Genomic DNA, 11995 nt, shown 5'->3' with positions numbered 1-11995 from the left:
TAGATTGTTAACAGATTATTAATAGATATTTATAGCAGTCTTTTCTTCTCCTTCAGTCATGCTCCCAGCCTTTACTCCTTTCATGTCATTATGGCCGACTCTGCTCTTCCTCAGTCGTATTTGAGTGCCTTCCGACCTAGCACTACCTCTAACAATTGTTTGCTTCTATTCATAAGACCTTGAATATCATACAGTGTTTTGATGCTATCCGTAAGGTTCCTGGTGACTGATGGCTCAGAAGTGGACAGGGAATTCCTTCTTTGTAGACTACTCTTAGTCTGGAAGCTCTGCTAAAATCCTCTCACTTTGGGGGACTCTGCTGGCATTTGAAATACCAGGGACTTAGCTTCCAGCAACACAGCAACAAGCACCACCACAGTACAGCACATGGACAAATGGTGGCGAGAGCTGCTCGGAGAGCTCACTTAAGCAACATTTGAGTTCGCATCCGAGGACATAATCGTCATGCCCCCTCACTTGACTGGGCCATGCAAGTGGTTATGTGCCTGGCTAGTCACACACTTTTTGGAAGTTCAGCCCCACCCAGCCGCACCATGGAAGGCCGGCCTGGGCATCAGTTCTACTCTGCACATTGGTGCCCTCATGAATTGGGATTGGCTCACTGGAAACTAACAACAAGACTCCCTCTAGGTTAACTAATTCTTTACTACATGGAGTCAATGGAATTTTTCAGGTTTATTAGCAATTTAAATGAACTCAAATATTAGTCCCTCAGGCAGGGCATTGAATACGGAAGCTGTGGTGGTTAGGGATTGTGTCTAGGCTGAGTCAAACCTGTCTATCAGGTTGCAGCCCAGTGATGCCTCCTTGATACCAGAAGCCTTCAGTATAAGAGGGAGGGCCTCTGGCCCTCTGCCTTCTGGCTTCCAGCAATTCTGCCTGCCTTCAGGGGTGGCCCCATGTGGGATGTCTGACTCTGAGTGATGTCAGTGCCCTGTCTGTTTCTACCAACCTTGGTACACACCCACTGGCCTCTGATCTTTCTGTTTCCTGGTTCACCCTTCCGTGTCTGTGTTGCTGGCAGGAGGCTTCATGAATCTGAAGAGGGATGTGTTGACTAACATCAGACTTATGAACTGGAGTTGGGTTGGGCTGGACTGCCTTCTTGAGATATGACTACTTCTTGATATAAAGTTCTTTCTCATACACACACGTATCACTGGATTTGTTTCTCTAGACAACCCAGCCTAACACTGAAGCCCAAAGAAGTACTGGTGCATTTGAGTTACGGTGCTGGCGAAGAATATTGAAATTACCGTGGACTACAATAAGATGAAGAACAACACAAACATCTTTGATGAAGTATAGCCAGATGGCTCCTTCGATGCGAGCATGGTGAAGACGTGGTCACATGTGCTTTGGACATGTTATCAGGAGAGACCAGTCCCTGGGGTGGGATAGTATGCCTGGTGAAGTGGAAGGGCAGCAGAAAAGGAGGAAGACCTTCCACAAGCTGGATTGACTCATGGCTGCAGCAGTGGGCTCGCCCACATGATTCGAATGATGAACAGGACAGCCAGTGTTTGGTTCCCTGTAGACACAGGGTTGCTCTGGGCGAAAACCAATCTGATGGCCCCTAACAACAGCAACAGGGAAGGATTCAGGGCGTGTGTGAGTTTCCCTAACATTAAGAGCTGCGCGTGTACGCACACACACATACATGCATTGCATGTTCTTTTATGAAGGGGACAGTCTGTGGCTTTCGCCAGTTATCAGAAGTGTCTGTGATCGAGGCAAATTGAAAATCCCCAGCATAGAATTGAGGCGCTAACCTTGAAGATTTTTTTTCCTTTTCACAAAAGGAGCCTTTGTTTTATGAAATGATTCATGGTGGCAGCCGATCCCAGTGCATTGGCCTCTGAATCAGACTCTGACTGGGGTGTATCAAAGGGAAAAAAGGGAGGGAGGTTGTAGTCACCGCAGCATCTTGGAAGAGCTGGAAAAGCTCAGGCTGGCTTGGCCACCACGCCCTGAAGTGACACACCTTGAATTCTCAAACCCAGGGAAAAGGGCACAGAGCAGATTGCTGAAGACATTTTTATTCTTTTGCCATTAACCTGCATTCAGGTGACTGATTCTTACTGATGTTTTATTTTATATTTTTATAAAAAAGAACTTCTATCATATAAAAATAATTAAATAAACATTTATTTCTTGAGTATTCTAACGCAGTATTTAAAAACCTAGATACGTTGGAGCCCCAAACCCAGCTGACAGTCTGAATTCCAACTTGTCTACATTGCAGCCACATGATTGTGGGAAAGGACTTGACCTTTCTGAGTCTTAGTCTCTTGAACTGTCCAGGTAGATCTGTTAACAGATCCAGAGGGAGGATTCAATTTGACGGGAGAGGTAAGCCAATTAGTGGCCTTCAGTTTGTGCCTTATCAACGTGCTCTGCGCTGAGCGGCTGATAAAAAGAGGTCGGGACGCCTGACACCTGGAAGGTTCTTGTCTAGAGGCACTGACTGCTCTCTGCGTCTGCAGCAAGACTTCACAAGCTGCAGAAAGGTTAGGGAGGGCTCCCCCAGGTAACAGTGTGTGTATTTTTATTTAGGCAGAAGCAAATTGAGGAGTTTGTGGAGGTTAAAAGACTTCTGGGCAGAGACAACACATGAGCACAGGACTCCCTCCCGCTCCCGCTCCCGCTCCCGCTCCCCCCTCCCTGGCGTGCGTCTCGGTTTTGTCTTTACAGCAGTTTGCTGTATGCAGTCACGCAGCTCATTTCAACACACGCGCCCGCAGCAACCGCTCTTCACCAAACTCAATTGCCATTAAGTGGATTCGGATGCAAAACGACCCTGTAGGACAGGACAGAACTGCTTTCCAGGTTTCGGGGAGCAGAACGCCTCGCCTTTTATCCACAGAGCAGCTAGTGAGTTTGAACTGCTGACCTCGTGACTAGCAGTCAAGCCTGATCCTGCTATACCACCAGGCTCCTCTACCTCGCAGTTTTACTCACATGCTAAACTGAACACTTCCTGGGGGCTATGGATGATGATGTAATACCTTGAGGCTGAGGTGAGACCTGACCCATCCTATTACAAGTCACTGAGCACGTGCTGCAAGAAACAACCTGGGGGGGAAAAAAAGGCTTCCGATCACTATTCTTCACTCAAGACTGGACACCGTTCATCTTTGGAGCAGTGGGGCTGGGAGGGCCCCGGCTCACATCAGGAGAGGTTCTCCTCTTTGGTCCTCTCCATCAAGGAAGGGCCCCGGCTCCCCTTTCACTTCTTTTTCACTTTCGGCAACACCCCATGGTGGAAGCAACCTACCGTGAAAGCCTCTACCGTGCATGGGAAAGGGCTGTGTGTCACCCAGACAGGTCTGACTGTATCAGGGGAGGATGTGTGATTGAAGGATTGCCAAAGGACATCACCAAATACTTGAACCTGCTCAAAGCACGCTCCGATGCCTGCCCAGTCAATGCCTGGGGTTCTGCATTAGAATGACCAAGGACAAAGGACGGTGTCCTTCGGAATGAGGCAGCAGTGTGCACTGGCTCCACTTTAGAGCGGGAACATAAAGAGATGACTATCATTATTCTTCTTAGGTGGCAATGAGTTGGTTCCAACTCATAGTCACCCAATGTACAAGAGAGCAAGACACCCCAGGCCTGGGCACCACACGGTCATCTTAGGCCTGAGAGCGCTGGTAGCGCCGCCGCGGTGGGAGTCCACCTCGTGGAAGGTCTTCCTTGTTTTTGCTGGCCTTCTACCAAACATCATGCCCTTTTAGTTTTAAAAATAGATTTTGAGGGTGATTTTGGTTTTATAGATCTGTACACAAAGTAGAAACGTCCCAATTATCTTACTAATCACTGTGCATTGTGAATGCCTTCTCAGTATTTTTTAAAGGGTCCTTCTTAAGATAACAAAGGTAACAAATAGAGTGGAAGAAGGGGAACCTGGGGTCTTCAGGAGGGGCTGGGCTGGACCCCGGGGCCCATGGGCATTTTTCCTTGATTCCCTAGCATCTTTGAAACCTGCTTTAGGTCTATCCACCTAAATGGTTTTCCCTCCCTATTTAGTGAACAAATCATTTTCTATTCTTATCTCTTGCAAAGCATATGAGATCATGCCTCCCTTTCTTGGTTAAGTGCCTAAATTGAACTCATTGTGATGAAAAATGAACCGACAAAAGCACAATTTTTCTCATTTACAGGCCTTTTATTTTGGAGGAAGCTGTGGATGCAATGCCTGCCCCACGTAGATGCTTTGGATGAAAATTCCCGGTCTCCCTGGGAGACCTGAGAAGCAGGGTTGTGTAGAGCGGCAGGACTGAGGGCACCAGATGACTTCCCCAAACAAGCTCACCACCTGCCAATACTTCATCCACATGGGCGTGGACATTCATTTAAGATGAAAAACATAACAAGTCTCTACTGCCACCTGGTGGGGCTCTAGTATCTGGTGGTGTAGTGGATTACTCACTGGGCTGCTAACTGCAAGGTCAGCAGTTCAAAACCACTAGCCACTGTATGAGAAAAAAGATGAGGCTTTCTACTCCTATAAAGATTTAATCTCAGAAACGTACATAGACAGTTCTACTCTGTTCTACAGTGTCCTTATGAGCTGCAATCCACTTGAGGACAGATTTTTTGTTGTTTTTCTTTTTAAGGAAAGTGCAACTAGGGGCTTTCTATTCCCGTGAACAGTTACAGTCTGGGAAATTCAGAAGGGCAGTTATACCCTGTACTATAGGGTCCATATGAGTTGATACTGACTCAGTGACAGTGAGTTTGGTTTTTATATTTTCGGGGGTTCTAGGGTGCAGTAGTTAAATATCAGGTTGCTGTCTGAAGGGCCAAGAGTTCAAATCCACCAGCTGCTCGATTGGATAAAGCCGGGAAAGTCTACTTCCATCGAGACGACAGCCTTGGGAAGCTATGGGGAGCTCTACGTCATGTTCCACGGCTTGATGAGGCAGAAGCTACATGGCAGCATGGATTTGGTTTGTTTTTGTTTTTCTTTTTGTGGTTCAGCTAGTCATCAAATGGTTGGAAGTTCAAGCCCATCTTGGAGGAAAGTCCTGGTGACATGATTTCCCAAAAGATGATAGCTAGGAAAGCCCTACGGAGCACCACCCTCCTCTAAAGGACACGGGGTTGCCGTCAGTCTGGTTTGACTTGACGGCAGCTGCTTTGGTTTGAGCGTATGAGTCAGCGACTAGTAACGCAATGGTTCTTAAGATAGTTCTGTGAACCATCAATTTCCCAGTGGGGTTACCTAGGAGCTTGTTTCTAAAATAGAATCTCAGGTCCCACCTCAAGTCTACTGGGTCAACATGTGCATTCTAACAGGATGCCCAGACTGGTTACATGAACATTGTTTTGAGAGGCATTAATGTTGATGTCTTTCCCAGAGACATAAACACTTATTTTTATTAGTGAAGCTGCTGTTATATTGTGCCTTCGAACATCCTTAAACTGTTTCATTAAAAAATTTGTGATCATAGATGACCCTTATTAGAGGGTCCAAACACTGCACTTGGTGTCAGATATAACTTATTTTGGGTTCCAGACCCAATACTCCCCACCTTCTTCGTAGTTTTTGGTGAGTTGCATAATCTTCCCTAACTTTAATTTCCTTAGTTAGGCAAACAATTTGAAACTATAAAATGGATAAAATGCTATTTAACTCACAAGGCTGTGAGGATTTAAACAGAAAATCTAGTTAACATGGATAGCAGCAATTTAAAAATACATTGCCAAGTATTAAATCTGAAAACGAATATGCAATCATGAAGAAACATTACAAAATTTAATGAAAGGCATGCGAAATGACTGAAATTAAGGGAGAGATGAAAGCATTTTCTAGGATCGGAAGTGTCAATGTGTAAAGTTGTCAATCCTTTTCCAATTATTCTAATGCAATTCAAATGACAATCTCAACCGAATTTCTTGTTGAATTTGACAAGCTGATTCCAAATTTATATAGGGCAAAGAAGGTGAAGAATAACATACATAATTCTGGGAAAAATAAAGCATAAGAACCAGGTAACAAGCAAAATTATACAACTTTAGCCGTGAGGTAGCGTGGTGTTGACCCAGAGATGGACACACGGTCCAGCGGAAAAGAATCAACGTCTAGAGAGAGGCTCACACATACGTAGAGGCAGGATTTGACAACACGTCATTTCAGTTAAATAGAAAATTGACATCTTAGCCAATAAATAGTTGAATATACATGTGGGAAAATTATACATGTATGAGCATATTAATATATCTGTTTAAGTATATTCTTCACATTATATACAAATGTAATTAATTACAGGTTGGTTAAAGGAATAAAGAAATAAAGCACAATTGGAAACTTTTATACAGAAACAGAAGTCCTGGTGGTGCAGTGATCTTGTTTGCCAACCAAGAAGGCAGCAGTTCGAACCCAGCAACTGCTCTATGGGAGAAAGACGTAGAAGTCTGTTTGTGTAGATTAACAGCCTTGGAAATCTAACTGAGCAATTCTAGTCTGCGCCAGAGGGAAATTAGAGTCAGGATTAAATGGAGAGCATTGGGTACCTACTAAGACACCTCAAATAAAGTGAACTTACTGCAATTGAGTTGATGCCAACTCCCAGTGTAAGACAGGGTAGCACTGCCTCTCTGATTTTCCAAGACTGTAATTCTTTAAGGGAGTAGAAAGTCTCATCTTTCTCCCCAAAAGTGACTGGTGGTTTTGAACTGCTGACCTTGTGGTTAGCAGCCCAGTGCAATAGCAAGCCTATACATAACCATTATACCACCAGGGCTCTAGGGGCATAGTGATTACATGTGAACCCTTCAGCTTGAAAGGCACTCTAAATGTGATGTGGACGAAGCAAAGCTGTAGCTGTAGAGACTTTCATTGGCTGATGGAGCAGGAGTCAAGATGAGAAAAGAGAGTTGCCGGCACCCGTTACTACTCTAAACATGGATGGTACAACGTTTGAATCTAGGAAAATTGGAAGTGCGTATAAATGGAATGGCACCCAGAAAGATCAATGTCCTGGGCATTAATGAGTCTGGAGTTGATAATTTGGATCCATCAGGCATATAGTTAACACTGCTGGTATGACACCTTCCAGAGGAATGGCATCCCACTCATCATCACAAAGAATGTCTCAAGAATTTTTGTTTTGTTTTATTCTTGTTTGTTGAAGATGATCTTGTCTGTCACTAAAGACTCCCAGTCTTTTTCAATTATACTTGGCTCCTTTTCCACCCCCCCCCAACCCACACTGTTTTTATAAGCCACTCAGACCACTATTAAGGTGTGAGGCTAAGGAATCTGGAGGGATATTGTTTTTTAAAGAAACATACTTTAGATATTTACACAGCCCATCTCAATAAATGAAATCAACAATATCACACTAAAGTACTAAACTCTTCATGTATGTGATTCTTCTTTCTCCCCTCCATCCCTCCTAGCTTGAAGTACAATGCTATCCGTGAGAGGATAATATCTACGTATCTAAATTGAAGTCCAGTTAACACATTATTACTAACATTTACTCACCGACCACTAAAACTAGCAATGAAGAAATTAAAGATTTCGACCAAGGTCTACAATCTAAAATTGATCTAACATCCAATAAATATACATTGATAATTATTGTCAGTTTGAATGCAAACTTTGGAGACAAAGAAGAAGGAACATTCGTTGGAAGACATGGCTTTGGTGATAGAAATGAAGGTGCAGAACACATGATAAAATATTGCAAGACCAGTGACTTCTCTGAAAATACCTTTTTTCAACATACATGAAAACTGCGCACATGAGTCTTGCCAGATGAAACACACAGGAATCAAATGGACTGCAGCTGTGGAAAGAGACGATGCAGATGCTCAGTATATTAGCAGTCAAACGAGGCTAGGGGCCCGCCATGGGGCACACTATCAATTTCTCACATTAAAAAGATATTCAGCTCAAGCTGAAAACAAGTCCAATGAGAGCCAAAATGTGACCTTGAGTTTATCCTACCTGAACTTTGAGAACCCCTCAAGAACACACTGAACACTAATGACAGAAGACCTTCGAGGAGTTGTGGGACGGCATTAAGAATATCATACATCCTACAGGCAGAACGCAAAAAAGTCATTTAAAAGCCCCAAAGCAAAGAAAGATCAAAGTGAATGTCATAAGAGACTCTGAAACTTGCTCTTGGCTACAGAGTAGCTAACAGAAACAAAAGAAATTATGACATAAAAGAGCTGAGTAGAAAATTTCAAAGGGCAGCTTGGGAAGACAAAGTATTTAATGAAGTGTGCAACCACCTGGAATTCAAGGGAAGAACATGCCCTGCATTATCTCAAGCTGGAGGAACTAAAGAAAATCTCAAGTCTCGGGTTATAATATTGAAGGATTCCGTGGACAAAGTATTGAACAATATAGAAAGAATCAAAAGATGATGGAGAAATACACAAAGCCACTGGGACAAAGAGTCAGTCAGCACTGAAGCATTGAAGGTAGCCTATGATGAAGAAGCAATAACACTGAAGGAACAAGTCTGTCCGAGTTGCACTGAAGGTTTGAGTGAAAGCAAGCTTCCAGGAAATGATGGAACACCAACTGAAATGTTTCCACATGCTGGTCAAGCCCCGGAAGTACCTGCTCATCTGCACCAAGACATTGGAAGACAGCTCCTTGGCCAAATGACTGCACGAGCCCCATAGTTGTACTCACTCCCAAAGAAAGTCGTCATTCCTGAGAGAATGCAGAGATCATTGAACAATGCTATGAATACCACATGCAAGCAACATTTTGCTGAAGCTCCTTCAGCAAGGGTGGCAGCAGGACCTCAACAGGGAACTGCCAGAAATGCCAGCTGGATTCATTAGAGACATGGCACAAAAGATATTATCGTTATATCAGATAAACCTCGGCCGAGTGCAGAGAATACCAGAAAGGTATGTACTTGTGTTTTATCGACTATTCAAAGACATTCAGCTGTGTGGATTATAACACATGATGGGTTATATTGAGAAGAATGAGAATTTCAGAACACTTCATGGTGCTCATATGAAACAGATGCATGGTTCAAGAGGTAGTATTACAAAGAGAACAAGGGAATGCTGGATAGTTTGAAATCAGGAAAGGTGTGCATCATGGTTTCATATGTTTGCCATACTTATTCAATCTATAGAGCGCCCTCGTGGCATAGTGTGTTACAAGCTGTGCTGCAAAACACAAGTTCACCAGTTCGAAACTACTATGTACTGTGAAAATAATTGCTATCAATTCAATGCTGACTCATAGCGAGCCCCTATGGGTTTCTGAGACTGTAACTGTACATGAGAGTAGAAAGTCCAGTATTTCTCCCTAGTGGTTTCGAACTGCCCAATGTATAACCATTAGAAATGGGCTCAGCTTTGTAAGTCCACAGGGTAGTCTGTCCTATAGGGTCACTATGAGTCATAATTGACTTGAAGGCAGTGGTGGTTTTTTAAGATTCAATTTGTATGCTAAGCAAATAATCTGAGAATCTGGCCTATCTGAAAACAAGATGGCATCAGAATTGGAGGAAGACAAAAATAACCTACAATAAGCAAATGACACAACCTCGCTTGCTGAAAGTGAGGAGGACTTGAAGCACTTGCTGATGAAGATCAATGATGACATCCTTCAGTATTGAATGAAACTTAAGTAAAGGAAACCAAAATCTTTACAAGTGGGCTGATAGATAACATTATGATAGAGAAAAGGGTATAGTTATCAAGGATTTAATCTTGCTTGGATTCACAATGAATGCTCAGAAGCAGCAGTCAAGAACTTAAATGATGTATTGCATTGGGCAAATGTGATGCACAAAATATATTTCAAACATTCAAGAGAAAGGATTTCACTTGGATGTGCACCTGACCCAAGCCAGGTATTTTCAATCACGTCACCTGCATGTGAAAATTGGACAATGTAGAGAAGGCAGAGATTCAATCCATTGGAATTCCAGAGCTGAGGAAGAATATTGAAAGTACCCTGGACTGCCAGAAAAAGGAAATACCTTTTCTTGGTAGAAGTGCAGCCAGATAGAAGCAAGGGTGCTGAGACTCTGCTTCATGCACTTTGGACATGTTAGCAGGAGGCAACAGTTCCAACATCATGCTGGGTAAAGTAGGCGGGCAGCAAAAACGAGAAGAGCCTCCAGGAAAGAGATTGATACAGGACTACAACAATGGACGCAGCCATGGCAACAATTACTATGCTGGCATAGGATCAAGCAGTGCATTGTTCTGTTGTACATCGGGTTGCTATGGGTCAGAACCAACTTGAGGGCCCCTAGCAATGACCCAAGACTAAGTGCAATGCTGAGAGAGAACTTGTCTGCAAGCATCCACTGAATGCAGACGGCAGAGACATGTTTAAACATAACTTTTTCAAATAGACTGGTGTAAGTATAGACCCTAGTTGCAATATTTCTCGACTTACCATCCTACATGGGGACACATTGCCCTAACTCTAACAAAGCAATTAAGACCTGCAGGATTCTGTAATCACCTCCTGGCTTCTAAAGGCATAGATTCCAGCTAATATCCACCTACTTAAAAAATCTGCAGCTAAGAGGTTTCTAGAAGTCACCATACCAATAGCCAATATTCACTGAGTGGTTAATATGTTTCAGGATATGAGCTTAAGTGCTTTAAATCAAAACAAGACAGCAGCAGTAGCATCTTCTGGGAGCTCGTTGGAAATGCAGGCTGTCAAACTCCATCGCAGACATGCCTGATCAGTACCTGCCTTGTCATAACATCCTCTGTTGACTTGTGTCCATTTTAAGGTTTAGGAAACGATCCTCTAAATGCTTTAATCTTAAAGCCACACCAATCTTATGAAGGCACTTCATGTCTTTGTACTTCAAAACTGCAACTTTCCAATTACCATTATAAACAAAGGCTTTCGGAATTCCCACTACTGCGTTTGTTGAGTGTGGAGGAGCCTCTTCTGAGCCACAGCGTCCCCGTGTGGTGGGAGTTCCTGCTCCACGGGGCTCTAGGTCGGAGCAGTTCGGACCATGCGCTACAGGCTGCCTGGGGGCTGAATGGACTCCATGGTAGTGAGCTTGGTTTGGGCTTTCAGCTTTATGGAAGCAGATTACCAGGTCTTTCTTCTGCAGAGTAAACGGATGCGTTATCAATCAAGCGCTTAATCCGGGGTGCCACCAGACACCCCGTAGTACCAATAGGTAGTGCGATGGCGTCAATTAATATGGTCGTGTGGTGCTTACGCGTTGGGCTGCGATCTGCACGGTCCAAAGTTCAAAAACACCAGCGGTTCGGTGAGGAAAAGACTGAGGTTTCGACTCCTGTGACACAATTAGCGTCTCGGAAACCCCCTGGGGCCACTGTGCGTCCCTTTGGACTCGATGACAGGGAGCTCCTCGTCATGCCTTCTTACGTGCTGTGTGACAATTCTGGACTCTGCTTGGCCTTGTGATGTCGTTTCTTGTCTTTTAAAACAGCGTGCTTGGCATATAATTGACTTACCAGACAATTCAACAAAAAGCTCAATTATATTAAAAAGAGTTTACTATCATTCCCACAATCAATTTTCTTCTTTTTTTGGTACTCATTGCTATCAACTCCCCACTGCTCCCCAACCACCCCTGCCATACCCCCGAGAAGCCATCAGTGCAGTTACTGTTTCTATGGTTTTACCTATCCTGGATTACATAAACAGAAAAACATACAAAAATGCAAAAATAAAGCAAAACATCCCCTCCCCACTGTACTCTGCATGACAGCCAGGCGGTTCACCTCCCTGGTGAAGCACTTGCTGATAAAGATCAATCAGTGTGGAGTACAACTCAATATAATGTAAAGAAGACACAAGCTCTCACAGTGGACCAGTATGTAACATTGTGGTAAGTGGAGAAAAGGTTGAAATTGTGAAGGATTTCATCTTACTTGTATCCACACTCATGTCAAGACATCAAATGACACATTGCATTAGATAAATGTGCTGCACGAGACTTCTTTAAAGTGTTGAAAAGCAAGGATG

The sequence above is a fragment of the Tenrec ecaudatus genome, chromosome 2, assembly GCF_050624435.1.
Source record: "Tenrec ecaudatus isolate mTenEca1 chromosome 2, mTenEca1.hap1, whole genome shotgun sequence".
In the NCBI taxonomy this organism is placed as follows: Eukaryota; Metazoa; Chordata; class Mammalia; order Afrosoricida; family Tenrecidae; genus Tenrec; species Tenrec ecaudatus.
Note: the sequence above shows the minus strand (reverse complement) of the source record.